At 40.5% G+C, this 13,233-nt stretch overlaps 1 protein-coding gene across 2 annotated transcripts in view; it reads right to left on the bottom strand.

The window, feature by feature from the left end:
* ACBD6 (acyl-CoA binding domain containing 6) overlaps positions 1-13,233 on the bottom strand; it is an 86,339-nt gene that overhangs the window by 65,109 nt on the left and 7,997 nt on the right. The gene's annotated exons all lie outside the window — the stretch shown is intronic.

Here is a 13,233-nt window from a genome sequence, read left to right as displayed (position 1 = left end):
ATAAAAACTCCAGTCTCTACTGCCATGATGGGACAGGTAATGTCCTGTAACCCCATCAGGCTCACATGGAGGTACATGTAAATCCCTGAAGTGTGCTAACTGAATTGTAATTAAGCTCATATAGTTGCAGGTGAGAGATTTTACAGAAGACATTTCACAGACTTAACCCAACATGACTGCAAGGCCTGCTTTGCTGGCCACCATGTCCCCTCAATGCTCTGGATTAACATTTCTGGACACAATTTGAGGAGTGGAGATTATTAGGGAGGCAACAAGAAAACAAACTCTCCTAAAATTTCAGACCCTTGCCCCCCCACCCCTTCCCCTCCCTTCCTCTCTGCTGTGGCCTGGCCATCCCCCTGGGAAGGGAACTTGGGCAGACACTAATTGTATTTGACAGCAGCAATTACACACAAGGCTGGAGATTAGAAGCTCGTTAATTGTGTGTGCCATAATTGCTGCTGTCTTTTCCTTTGCTAGTTAAGGCCAGTGCCAGGACAACCAAGGGGAGGAGGATGCTCTCCACCCCAAATGCAGGTGGTCCAAAGACCAAAGCCCTTGAATAGGGAAGAGATGTCCTAGCACTGTGGGGGGCTCCTGACCCCACAGCAATGCAGGAGAGTCCCCCAGCAGGGCAGCTAATGAAGCATGAAATGAGGACAAACAATGTCCCCTTCCAAAGGTATTTTCCACCTGCATCCTACAGCTCAGCTGAACTTCACACTACCTGCAGCAGGAGGGAAGGTAAATATTAACCCTTCAGAGGTGATGCTACCAAAGGAATTTTTTTAAGCCATCTATGAAACTAGGCACCTTATTAAATACTTGAGTGGGATTCATAAAATCCTCCCTTCTCTACTAAAATGGGTGAGCTCAGCATTTATTGCCACTCTCTACATACTAGCAGAGGCCAGTTACATCCAAACAAGATGAAAGCACACCTTGGCTGAGGGCACCCTCCCTATTACACTGTGATGCAAAGCCACCTTTCACGAAAGGCCACTGCACCCCCCACACCAGTCATATTAATAGCTATCATAAACAGACTATTTTAATATTGCTCTCTCAACAATCCTCCTTGGCTCCCAGCAGCAGCTCAGCCAGAGCGTGTACATGACTCAGCACCAGGAGCCTTTTCAAGAGACGACTGGGGGTCTGTACCATTGAGCATACTGTCCTACCAAAACAGCAGTACGCTCCATGGGATAATGCAGGGTTGGGGCTTTTTCAGTTTATATATTGCAGGGACTGTCTAATGCCATTGTGTTATATTGCCATTAATGGCTACATAATAACAATAATAATAAAAAAGTTTCTGATTCTTTTAAATCTCTTCACAGAATTTCCTCTTGAAAAAAGACATAATCTAAGACAGGGAAAATATTTTCAAGATTACATTCAAAAAATAAAACCAAACATACTATAATTAACGTCATAGTTAAACAGCGGTGTGATCTAGAACAAAGCCTTGTAGATTACTCATTTAACCTACAATGAGTTAATTAATAACTGCATCATAATCACATTTGGAAATTAGTAGTAAAGACAGTCAGGGGAAAGGAAATAAATGTAAAATGCTTAACATAATTTTGAGCAAGTTCTATACTTGCTAGGAGCCATGATTTCATGACTCACTGTACACATCAACATATGCATGGAAGGAATAATATCTTCAATCAAAAAAATCTAATGGAATGGCTTCCAATAGTTTTTTGATTTTTAGAGGGTTCTGGTTTTTTTTTGTTTTGAATTTAAAACAGATATAGAGCTGGCAAACACAAGACCACTAGCAGACTCCTGTTTCCTTATGTCCCTTTTGTGGACTCTGCAGTAACTTGCAGACTCCCAGTGTCTGTAGACCAAAGGATGAAGCAAGTGGCCTGCTTGCATTCTTCCAGCTTAAGGCACCTTACAGAAATGGAGAGCTTTTATGAGAGGAACACAGAGCATTGCATCGTCAGTCCTGGAAGCAATCAAACACTTCTGTCACATCTCCATATGAAAATCCACAAATGCCCAGGCAGAGGGGACCAAGCTGTAGATACAAACATAGCCTGTACTGCAATTGCTGTTGGTTTTGGGTTGTTTTTTTTGTTTGTTTGGGTTTTTTGTTTTGTGTGCTTTTTTTTGTTGTTGTTGTGTTGTTTTTTTTTGGGGGGGGGGCATTTTTTTTTTTTTTAATGCAAATCACAAGATATTAATTCATATAGATTTACAAAGACATTTGTACGAGTAAGAAATGTATTCCAAGCCAAACTGAAAACACTGAACAGCTACATAGCTTGGGGTGAAACATTCCAGCTCTGAAGCTGGAAAGCTGAAGTCAACCCTAATTTTTGAGAAATAAAGAAAGGACATCTGCCCCTACTCCCAGCCTGCCTGTTGACATCCTGTCATCTACTTGCTGGACTGACACTGGGCCAACACAGCATCAGCAAAGGCAAAATTTCCCATTTACAAAAGGAAAAGCTCAAAGGCTGCTTGCCCAGTGCCACTGAAATCTGTTTCCTCCAACAGATCTAGGTTGTGAAGCAGAGGGTGAATTTATGAGTTCTGCAGACAGAGAAACAGCAGAATGAAGAGCTTTTCACAGGCCTCTGTCCCCCAAGAGACAAGAGAAGGTACAGAACATCCCAGCAGGAACAGGTTTCTGAAGTTATTGTGCAATCCTTTGCAGGCTCAGCCGGAAGGATGCAGTAGGATCTGGAGACAGCTGCCTGCTGAACAGCCTTTAGCGCTGTGCATTGCGCTGTGTCAGAGCCTTAACGTGTTTTGCGTTGTTTAGTTCAGCTCAAAATAACTGTAGAATGCTATAGAGACATTTAAGGAGTGCCATCTTTTCTTACAATAGGAGTAATTGGGTACGATAGTGCCCAAGTGTCCAAGTACTAGACAACACCTCTTTAAAGGATACAACTTATTTTCCACTCTTAAGAAACAAATTGCCTTTACAAGACATTAACAAATGCCTTACCAAACATTCAAACAAAATCTTAATCTCTAGTAATTACTCTCAATACCTCCTTCATACTTTGTGTAAAGTGCAAGCTAAACATAACCACTTAAAACCTTTTTCTAACGTGAAAAGCTGTATTTTCACTACAGAAACAGCATAATTATGCTATAGCTTATTTTACACACAAAAAAAATTAAAGCTATTTCTCCTAACCAAAAGCATATGCCATTTTTAATTAACACATTCTCTCTTCTAAATCAGCCTTTACATAGCCCTGTGAAGCAGCAGGGTACATGGACCCTTCCTGTGTCTGAATACTATCAAGTACATGTCTACAACTCCACACCTAAAAATCAAGCCATTATATATTCCACAGTAAGATAAATCTGTAATTTCTACATAAATCCTAATTTTAACAGCCTCTGACAAACCAGGTTGAAAATTTTTCAACAGCTTACATTACTTTGAAAAATTTAAGAGGTTGTACCCTTCTCCATTTAAAGCAGTCAAACTGCTAGCACAGCCTGGTGAGTTTCTGGACAAAACAAGAACAGAAGTTTGACAAGAAGCTACTGTGAGCTCCAGGATGAGCTGCAGAGCAATTCAAAGCCCATATACTGAATGCCCACCTCATGCCACAAGCAGAGGATACTGTCCCCCTGCTCCTCCCACCCTCACTGACCACCTCCCTTTGCTATGCAGGGTGGCAGGACTTGGGTGCATTTGATCAGGCTTTTCTAGGTTTCTGGGCACCCCAAAAAAATATTGGGGGAATGGATGTCAGGCAGGCTCTCCACTGCTTGGAAAGTGACCTGGCCAGCAGGAAGCTAAGACTGAGCAGAGAAAGGTCCTCTTACTCTCCTGGTCCTCCTCACCTCCCCTTGCAACTTCCTATTTGGTTTTCCTCCCCTTCTAAACTTCCTGTTACATCAGGCTGACTCAGCCTGCTCCACTTTCTGCGTCTGCCCCAAGCTCCTAACTGCATCTAACTGCCTGCTTACCTCCCCTGATAGCCCATGGCAGCATTGTGCTTTGGTTCAACACCTCTCCTCTGTCAGCCCATGCTGCAACCTCCCCAGACACCAATTTTTAATGGTGCTCAGCACTACCAAAAGCTCAATTTTCCAATTTGTTTTAGGTAGTGGAGTTTCAGTACAGAAATTAACTTAACACAAAAGTTTTGATTGCTGGTGGAGTCACTTCTCATGCCACAACGCTGGTCTTTTCTGCTTCCAGCCTCACACAATTGCTTCATAAAAACAAACTTTTCAATACTTCCGTTACCCACATTTCTGTTGCTGGGGAGAAGCAGCATTGCTGCTAAAATCTGCAACAAATGAAAACTGCACACGGCATTTCAAACCCTTCCTTAATCTTGCCAGAAACTGCCACCTCAAGGCCAAAATGCAAGGGGCAATACCTGGTTACATCTTAGCCATTTCAGCTTGTGGTCTGACTTCCAAACAAATTCAAGGTGGCAATAAATTGCCACCTCAAGTTAAACCAAGATCTTGGGCTGTCCCTGGAAGTATGAGCACCTATCCATTTTCTGTCCACTCAGCCACAGCAGCAACTACCTTGGTCCTTCGCTGGTACGCTTTCTCAGCTAGAAGAGCACTTGCTCAACTAAAGTTTTAAGATCCCAGAGTTCAATTGTCCCACATGCCTCCAATCCCACAGCTGAAGGATCACAGAATAGCCAGGTCCTGTGGAATTGCTACCTGTGCACTAGAGCCATAGAGCAAACTCTGTTACTTATCTGTTAAGTGGGAAAGGAAAAAAAGCAACTAGGTCCCTGCTGCACAGGAAGTTACACACTAAAGTACCTTGCCTCATTCTATTACCTCCTGTCATAATTGAATGCCATTAATTTGATACATATATTAAAATTTTACTTTTTTTTTTCTTCCAGTTGCCTTTGATATATCTGGCTAGCATGCAGTGTCTTAATCTTAAGGATTCATGACACTGGGATGCCACACATATCACTGTGCTGCAGCAACACAAGCAGCATCAGCAAAGCAGAGCTATATGTCCAATTATTCTTTTTTCAGAATACATTCCAGAGAGTACAAGATACTTTTTTGCATTAATGTGGGATAATGAAAATTAATTAATTGAAAAATTCAAAAGGAAAGAATATTTCATCTTTGCTTAAATGTTTAACAAAAAGCCCTACTTTGATAGCCAAAACCAACAAGTCCCCCAATTTTTTGTTTGAAAGTCTAGAAAATAATTACTACATTCAAGTAGCTGTGAGAGAATGCATTATGCTGTTCACAGTACACTAACAGGTAGTGCATCAGCACTGCTGGCTCCCACTTGAAAAAATGGAGGCTAACATTGGTACAAGCAAAAAAATTAACCCCTGGAGAGCTAGTAAGATTGCGTATTTAACATACAGTATGCTTTACTAAGACCAGGCAGGTTAAAATGAGCAAGAGAAGAGAGGTATATCCTTAGCGTGATAATTTTTTACTTTAAAGAAATTTAGAAAGAGAAACATGGGCAACCTCTGTCCAGGATTCCAGTCCAGTTTGCAATACACAATTGTTTGCACTGCTGGCCTGCTTTCTAAGCTTCAACCTTTCTAAAATACAGGCTTACAGCTTGGCACTGTTGTATTTCAATCAATCGCTTGAACAAGGATTGCAATGCCATAAATAAAAGGAGCTGAGACCATAAATTTCTTCAGAGATGTAAAATCAAAGAGAATAATCCAACAGACTCCCAAGGGGTAGGAGGCTGACACATATTCCAGTTGTTTGTATTTCTACTATGAGACACTTTTTCACTTTAACTTTTTTACTTCTGCACAGCTTGCTAGAAACACGGTTTCAAAAAACTGGAGATCTCACTCTGGATGTGGCATTTTGTTTTGGGCTCTACAACAGAGCGCAGCTACAGAAAAAGCCCTATAAATTATGAAGCCTGTTCACAGGAAAATCCCAGACTACCACAGACAACAACTCCACCAGCACAGCAGCACACTGCCTGGCATGTGAGTCACTTGTTTGAACAAAGCATCCTCTAACACCTCCATCTTCAGGCCATGGGTTCTTGGCAAACAATCATCAGCTCCCATCTACACTGTCATCATTATAAACAGAAGTTACACATACTGTTTTATTAATCTGCTTCCTCCCTTAAACAATAGTCAAGGGATGTCCCTCTTACCCTCACAGTACTGCAAGGACTAGCACTGCCCATGAGCCTGTGATGCTTTTAAAAACCAGCAAGTATAAGTAGGAAAATGAATTTGATTTGCTGCTCAGAGAATAACAGTCAACACAACAAAGCAGGTAGGTAACACACTACTTCCTGCTTGGTTTGCCAAGGTTGAGCTATCTTGTATGGAATAAAATTGATAAGCAGTTACATGTGCAAAGAAAGGGACAGAAAATAACCTATGGACAGTTTTGTTTATGAGTACAACCTATATCAAGTACTTAAAGCATCAGCACACTTCCCTCATGAGAAGGTACAGAGCAGCAAAGGATGCAACATCATCCGCCTTTATTGCAAAAGTACAGGGAAATTTAGTTCATGTTTGCAGTGTGGTATCTTACTGTCTTACACAACAGGAACAAGAAAATATCCGCTTGCTAGTAAGAGAAATTGGTTCTGAAAGCATGCTCCAAAAGCAGAACATTCATGGCCTAACTTGTGCAGCCAATAAACCACTGTTTTCCCAGCTTGGCTAAAACAAGGGGGGTCACTCTGCCTGTAGTCTTGCATGTATAAATAAGGTGCACACAAACTGTGAGCTTCTGTTAGCCATGCACGGCACAGATTACTCCCTCCCACAGGAGGGCTGCACCTACCACTAATTCTATTTGCATGCTAGGCACTGTCCCTCACACTGGCAAAAGGTAGCAGGGCAGAAGAATCCATCTGTGTATTAAGGTCTAGCCCTCTTAAGACATATTCCAAACTACTGCATACCCCAAATGAGGTTCACCAAAACCCCTACTCTGCAACTTGCCTAAACCCAGAGGATATTGCTGTTTTACATGTCCCAGAGCTAGAAGCCTGACATAGATAAGTTTTGGTTTTTTTTTTCTTAATTTCTAGTGCTTCCTTTTTTGTTAAAAGGATAAAAATGAAAGAAACAAAAAAACACTACCAAAAAACAAGGCTTGCTGTTTGGTTTGTTTTAAAGGGGAAGAGCCTGATTAGAGGCTGACTTCTCAGTGATTTGTTTTTTCCAATGTGGTCATCCTTTGAAATAGGAGCTTATGTGTGTGTATGTGTGTATATATAAATAAAACAGTGCAGTTTGTTTTCTGCATTTTGTCACAACTTTATGTACAATTATTAACCTTTAGGTAAAAATAAACAAACACAAAATTCATTATGGCAAAGTAACACACAAGGATCTATACAAACCCAGAAAGAAAGGGGAGCAGTGAAGAGCAAAGACCCTGGCAGCACTGCCGTGTTGCTCACAAGAACACAGGAGGCTCCTCATCCCAGCATGCTGCATTAGCACGGCACGGGAAGGCAAGCTTTACTGGGCAAAGCAATAATTCTATTAGTCTCCGCTTTACACAATGCAATTAAATTGCTTTTATACTACAAAAGAAATAAAGTCATTATTTTCAAAGTTTTTGACTTCCCAGTATAGCAAGCCATAAACTGAGATATTTACCCAAACTAACTGCACAGCAGGTATATGAATACACTGCTGCTCATGACAGGCAGAGACCTCAATGGGTCCTTTACTGTTCTGCTCTTCCCATCCCCCTTGTAATCCTGCCCACACCACTCTGCTGCTCTTTCTCAACCACAAACAGTGGCTGCTCGGACAGATTGTCAAGGGAGACATCTGTTTGATGGATAGACAAAAAAAGGAAAACATGATGGGTACACTCATTTTGTTTACAGACCACTGTTATTTCTAAAGCATTTTTTTAACTTCTAGAAGAAATAACATGGACCTGCAGTACTAACCAAAAAAAAAATTTGGAGATTTTAGCCTTAAGCTACAGCATGATTTACCATTCCCTAATGCAATTCTTAGAAGTTGACTAAACGTAAAACCTGTAAACTGTAGAGCACAGCTTCTTGCTCCAGACATGAACAGGCCAGATTTGAGCAATGAGTCCAAAGTTAAAAAAAAAATTCAGGTTTGGCTTTCTGAATTCCTGTTTTAACTGGATACACAGTTTATATTTGAGTTACTACAGAAATTTTAAGTTGGCTTTGAGACCCTACTTCAATACAAGAGACTTACCAATTTAAATCAATTGTTAAGAGTATTTCAGTAACACCTGGTGCAACCTACAAAAAGCACACATTCAAACTCAGATCCTCCGCAAGCCTGGAAATTGTTTCTCCTGGTTTTCAGTGTATCCTCAAATTGAAAATTCCCTTTTCCACATTTTATTTTCAACTTGCTTGCCGCATTTGAAAGGTGAGAGAAAAAGGCTGTTTCAACAGAAAGAAGGGGGAATGGAGCCCAGTCCTTTGCACAGGGTAACTAGACAGCCACCTTATCAAATATTGCCCCCTGCAGTTCTTCCTGCAAAAACACCCACTGGCGACCAGACAAAACAATTTACTTTATTCTTGCAGGTTTTCCAGCTTACTGGACTGCTCTGAGCCTCCAGCAATAGAGCATTTACTATTTTATTCTCTCTGAAATTTGTTTTCTTTTTCAGGAGACTGACTGTCTCTTCCCCAGGTGTCCTCTCCCACTACCCTGAACAGCACAACTTTATGCTCCCACACCAACACAGCAACAGAGGTATTTTTACTCCCATTGAATATTGGTCCAGAGTGCAAAGGAACAAGCCCTCCTCTACTCAAAGCACAGAATAATATTTGGAAAAGAAAAACAAACAAAAAAACAAAAGAGCCAACAACAACAAAAAAACCAACAAAAAATCCAAACCAAAAAAACAAACAAAACCCAATCAAACAAAAAAAAAAAAGAAAAACTCCCAACACACAAAACAAACCAAAACACACCCCAAATCATAACACACACAAAAAAAAAAAAAAAAAGAAAAAAAAAGAAAGAAAAATAAGCCCGGCAGCTTTCTCCCCAGAAACATCAGCACTGGAATTTCAAACCTTTATTAGCTTAAAAAGATGTCTAATGAATGTCTAGTTTCTTTGAACTCAAGCTCTCTTCCTGCTTTGTCTTAGAGACTGGTCTATACTCTTCAGATTCCTAACATGCAACTTTTCTCATTACACAACAGAAATCTTACTAAGTGCGTTACTGGTGAAGTTGTGTCAAACAAGTTAAAATGGCAACTTTTTTTTTTTTTAATATAGGAATAGAAAATCATTACATCCTCCTGCAAGTTTCAGCAGTGAAAGCAAATACAAAGAAGGACTCTAAGTGTTTGGGGAAGGATGGCACTGAAGTTAGTAGCATGACAAGCTGTTGAGATTGGAACTGGTAAGTGTGCAATATAAGAAATAGGAAAAGGAAGTATTTAGAATCAAGAGATGCCAAAACTGCAATCAGCAAATGGAAGTCTAAAACTGATGAGCAAATCTGGATGCTTTTTTATTCTTTATTTTTATTGTTTAAGCTGTGCCATATAACCGCCTTGTTACGAGAAACAATCAATAACAGCTCCTAACCCCCTCACTGCAGTGTCATGTACCCACCTCCAGCCCCATCCCTTGCAACATGAACCCAGTTAGAGATATGTTCAATGCTGCTGAGCAAAAAAAGTGCTGTCCTGCCTCTGGGTGGTCAGCCCCTGCAGATACGAACTCCCAGGCCAAACTGAATGCTTAAAGCCAATGGGGATTTGTAATATTGAACATGTGACACAGATTAGAATTTTAGGCTTTGTGGGGAAATAGAAATACAGCCACCGAGACTGTCTCAAAAACTGTAAGGACTAGAAGTGCCCACAGAGACAGTCATGTACATGAGAACAAAGTTAGAGAACAAAGATGCAAGACAGTCAGCCCGTGACGGTGAACCTCCCTAGATCACTGAACCCACTGCTGAGACTGCAGCATAGCACCACAACAGTGGTACTACAGAGGCACAGTGTGAGAGAAAGGGTCAGAAGGACAAGCACACGTAGGCAGTAAGCTGTAGGTGGCTGGTACGGAGAGCAGGTAGACAGCACTGCCAAACTTACACACACATCAGCAAAAGCCACCGAAAGCAACATGTCATTTGCTGCCAGTAAAACAGAAAGAGAACATACAAGAAATGAAGCAGCGAGGACACAGATACCTGTCCAAAGAACTCAAAGAACGTGGGAGGTGTTGATGGCATAAAATATTTTTGTTTAAGAATAAAGAAAGCAAAAGAATTGCTTCATAAATTGTTCTGGAGGAAGAATGAACAGACTTGAAGGACAGGTGATGTCTCTGAAATATGCAAATAGAGCTGAGCTGGTCCAAGCAATTACCTTTCCATTGCCTGGAACTTCAGACTCAAAGGAATGACTCACAAGAAAGAACAAGAAACAAAAGAATGTGCTAAAAGGTAGAAAATGACAAAGGAAGACTGCATCAAGAAGAGATTGGAGATAAGCTTGGGAAAGTATAGCCCTGGCCTCCTACTAACACCTGTACTAGGGAAAAAGGAACAAAACAACCTATGACACAAAACCCAGTAAGACCAAGCCAACACAGGAAGACCTAACTGCAAAGCATCCACAAAGGCCAGGATTATCGGTTATAGACTGCTGGGTTTAAAATAAGTAGAGCAAAAAGATTCCTGTAGCTTCATGATTGTAAAGACCATGGACCTCACCCCAGTATCCCTTAGGTTATCTGCTATTTTAAATATTTCCTAGCAAACGACATTAAAAAAAAAAAAGTGGTATGATAATTTCTGTCCAGGTTTTAGACAAAGCCCTGAAAGAAAAGATTAGGCATGACTATCAGAGAACCTGCTAGCAGCAAGGGTAGAGAAGTAAAATAGACTGGAAATAGCCATGGAGATGAGCCAACATACATGCCTCTACTGTCAAAAGTGGTATACCAGCTTTACAGAGCATTGAACACCTGTGTCTTTGGCCTCTACACATTCGGTTGTCTCTTAAGAAAGTGTAGGTAGGTACTCTAGACTCCATACAGGAGTAGGAAGCAGTAGGTCAGATTTTGGCTGCTACTGGTGCTCCATTGCCTCTGAACACAAATTCAGGGTGCTCCTACTACATCAGAATGCTTTTACTTTGGGTTTTTTTCCATCCAAACCAAGCAAAGATTACTAAATTATAGCAGTCACAGTCTGATGCTGGAAATGTACTAATACAGAAACTGCAAGGTCAATATGAAAGAATGAATCAATAAAGAATCAAGAAAAAAGAATGAGGAAGTAGATCTATTTGGACTGCATAAGAAATACTGCATTTAGTTCCATTCTATTTATTAAGACAAATACTGACAGCCTGAAAGCTGTGGAACAGCAGCATACTTGCTGGGAAAAAAAAATGAACCTATGAAAAAGATAAGGTGTTTCCAAGTTTTAATTTTTGCATATTTGGTACTAAAGGATCAAGACATTACAAACCTTTTTCAAATACATGAAACAGGAGAATGAGGAGGATTTAAGAGAACAACACAGGAACAACTTTAAGGGATGAGATGAACTGTTGAAGAGAAAATATGTAGGTAATATTGAGAAAACTTTACAATAGCAAAATTCATGCAGCTGCACAATGAGGAATTCAACACCCTTATACTGTAATTACTATTTAAGATTCATAATGCTCTGAAAGCTGAACTTCTCAAATTTGTACCAAACACTATATTGTTTTTAAACAAATACTAGGAGTATTTCATTCATGATCTACTGAACATAAGAAAACTCGATGGAACCCAGCAGATGAGTATGTAAAGGTGACACAATGACAGTGATGAAGCACCTTATAATGTACCCACAGATCTTTTCTATAAATCTAATTTGAAATTTGAATACTAAAATAGCTATTTTATCTCCATCCCCTGACACATGCATCTCCATCATTTTAAAGAACAGAGCTCCCTCTTGTGGCTCCAGAAAGTGGATGGGGGAGGTGCGGTGGAGTACAGAGTAGAGAGGACTTCTGATAACATTTTGGTCATATCAAAGTGGATTTAAAAGGGCAGTGTAGTAGCAAAGACAGGTGACTTAAATATACATTTTAATGCTAATTTCTAAATTACATTCTCTGCTAATGTAACTTTATCTGCTAGGTCTTTCTGCACCCGAGCACATTCCTTCAACGGCAGGCACTCAGATCTCTTCACAGGTTTCTAGCTCAGTCACAGACTGAGGGGCACAGGAAGAAGAGGACAAGAAACATGGCACATGTGCAGCAGCGCAGGGACAGTAAGTCAGGTAACACTCTACAGATTTTCCCCAGCGTTACAGCTCTGTGCACTGAGACCACACAGAAGAAAAAAATAACTGGCTTCAAAAAGCCAGGAAATATATGCATAGCTACACGTGCAAGAAGCACATCTACTGAAACACTGCAACAAAGCATCTGAAAAAAGAAATTTAAAAAAATCGTATTTCTTTAAACCACTCAAACTCAGCTCTGCCATCTTCACAGAAACTTCTTTTCAAGCTCCAGCACTGCTCTCCTGCAAGCCCACACTTCTTACACCAACTATGCAAAAAGAGAGGATAGAGCAACACAGGAATGAGGAAACACACTGGTGCAACAACACTACCCAGCAGAGTCTAGTTTCTGCCGAGTCCTGGGGACAAAGTTATGCAAGGACAACAATGGGAAGAAACATAAGCATTCAATCCTCACCATCAGGGAAGAGGGGAGGAGCAGCATGGCAAAGCATTCGGTTTGTTATATGGTTGTTTTTTTTTTAAACTAACAGGTTATCTCCCTTTCTTAGCTGACAACTTTGTAACCTAAAGGTCACACCTGTGGCAGTATTTCTCTGAGGCAAGAAAGTGAAGGGAGTACCTAAAGCTACCCTTGTTGCCATGCATGAGAAGTCCTATGAACAGCAGCTTTTCCTATAAACATTCAGGAAACTGTTGGTGTTTTGGTGGTGGGTTGCTTGGTTTTTTCCCCCCCCACTGTTTAATGAATGTTTCTGTGTTTCCCTTTACACTGCTAGACACTTTCTTGGATTCTTTTTAAATTTTTTTCTGTATGAGAATTTTAGATTGGACAAGAATTTACACAGCATACAGCCTGCTTTGCTAACTGCCCTGCACAGCATATAAAACTGTTTTCCCCAAGGGGAGAAAAAAGGGTTACCTCTGAGTTACAGTACTTCTTTTGCTGCAAAACCAGCATTAACACCATGAAATAAGAACTAGTAAAGAAAAAACAATT

The sequence above is a fragment of the Pezoporus wallicus genome, unplaced genomic scaffold (genome assembly GCF_028554395.1).
Source record: "Pezoporus wallicus isolate ANWC-B61680 ecotype Strahan unplaced genomic scaffold, APGP_CSIRO_Pwel_v1 scaffold_7107, whole genome shotgun sequence".
Taxonomy (NCBI): domain Eukaryota; kingdom Metazoa; phylum Chordata; class Aves; order Psittaciformes; family Psittacidae; genus Pezoporus; species Pezoporus wallicus.
The sequence above is the reverse complement of the archived record's forward strand: the minus strand, read 5'-3'. Positions and strand labels throughout refer to the sequence as shown.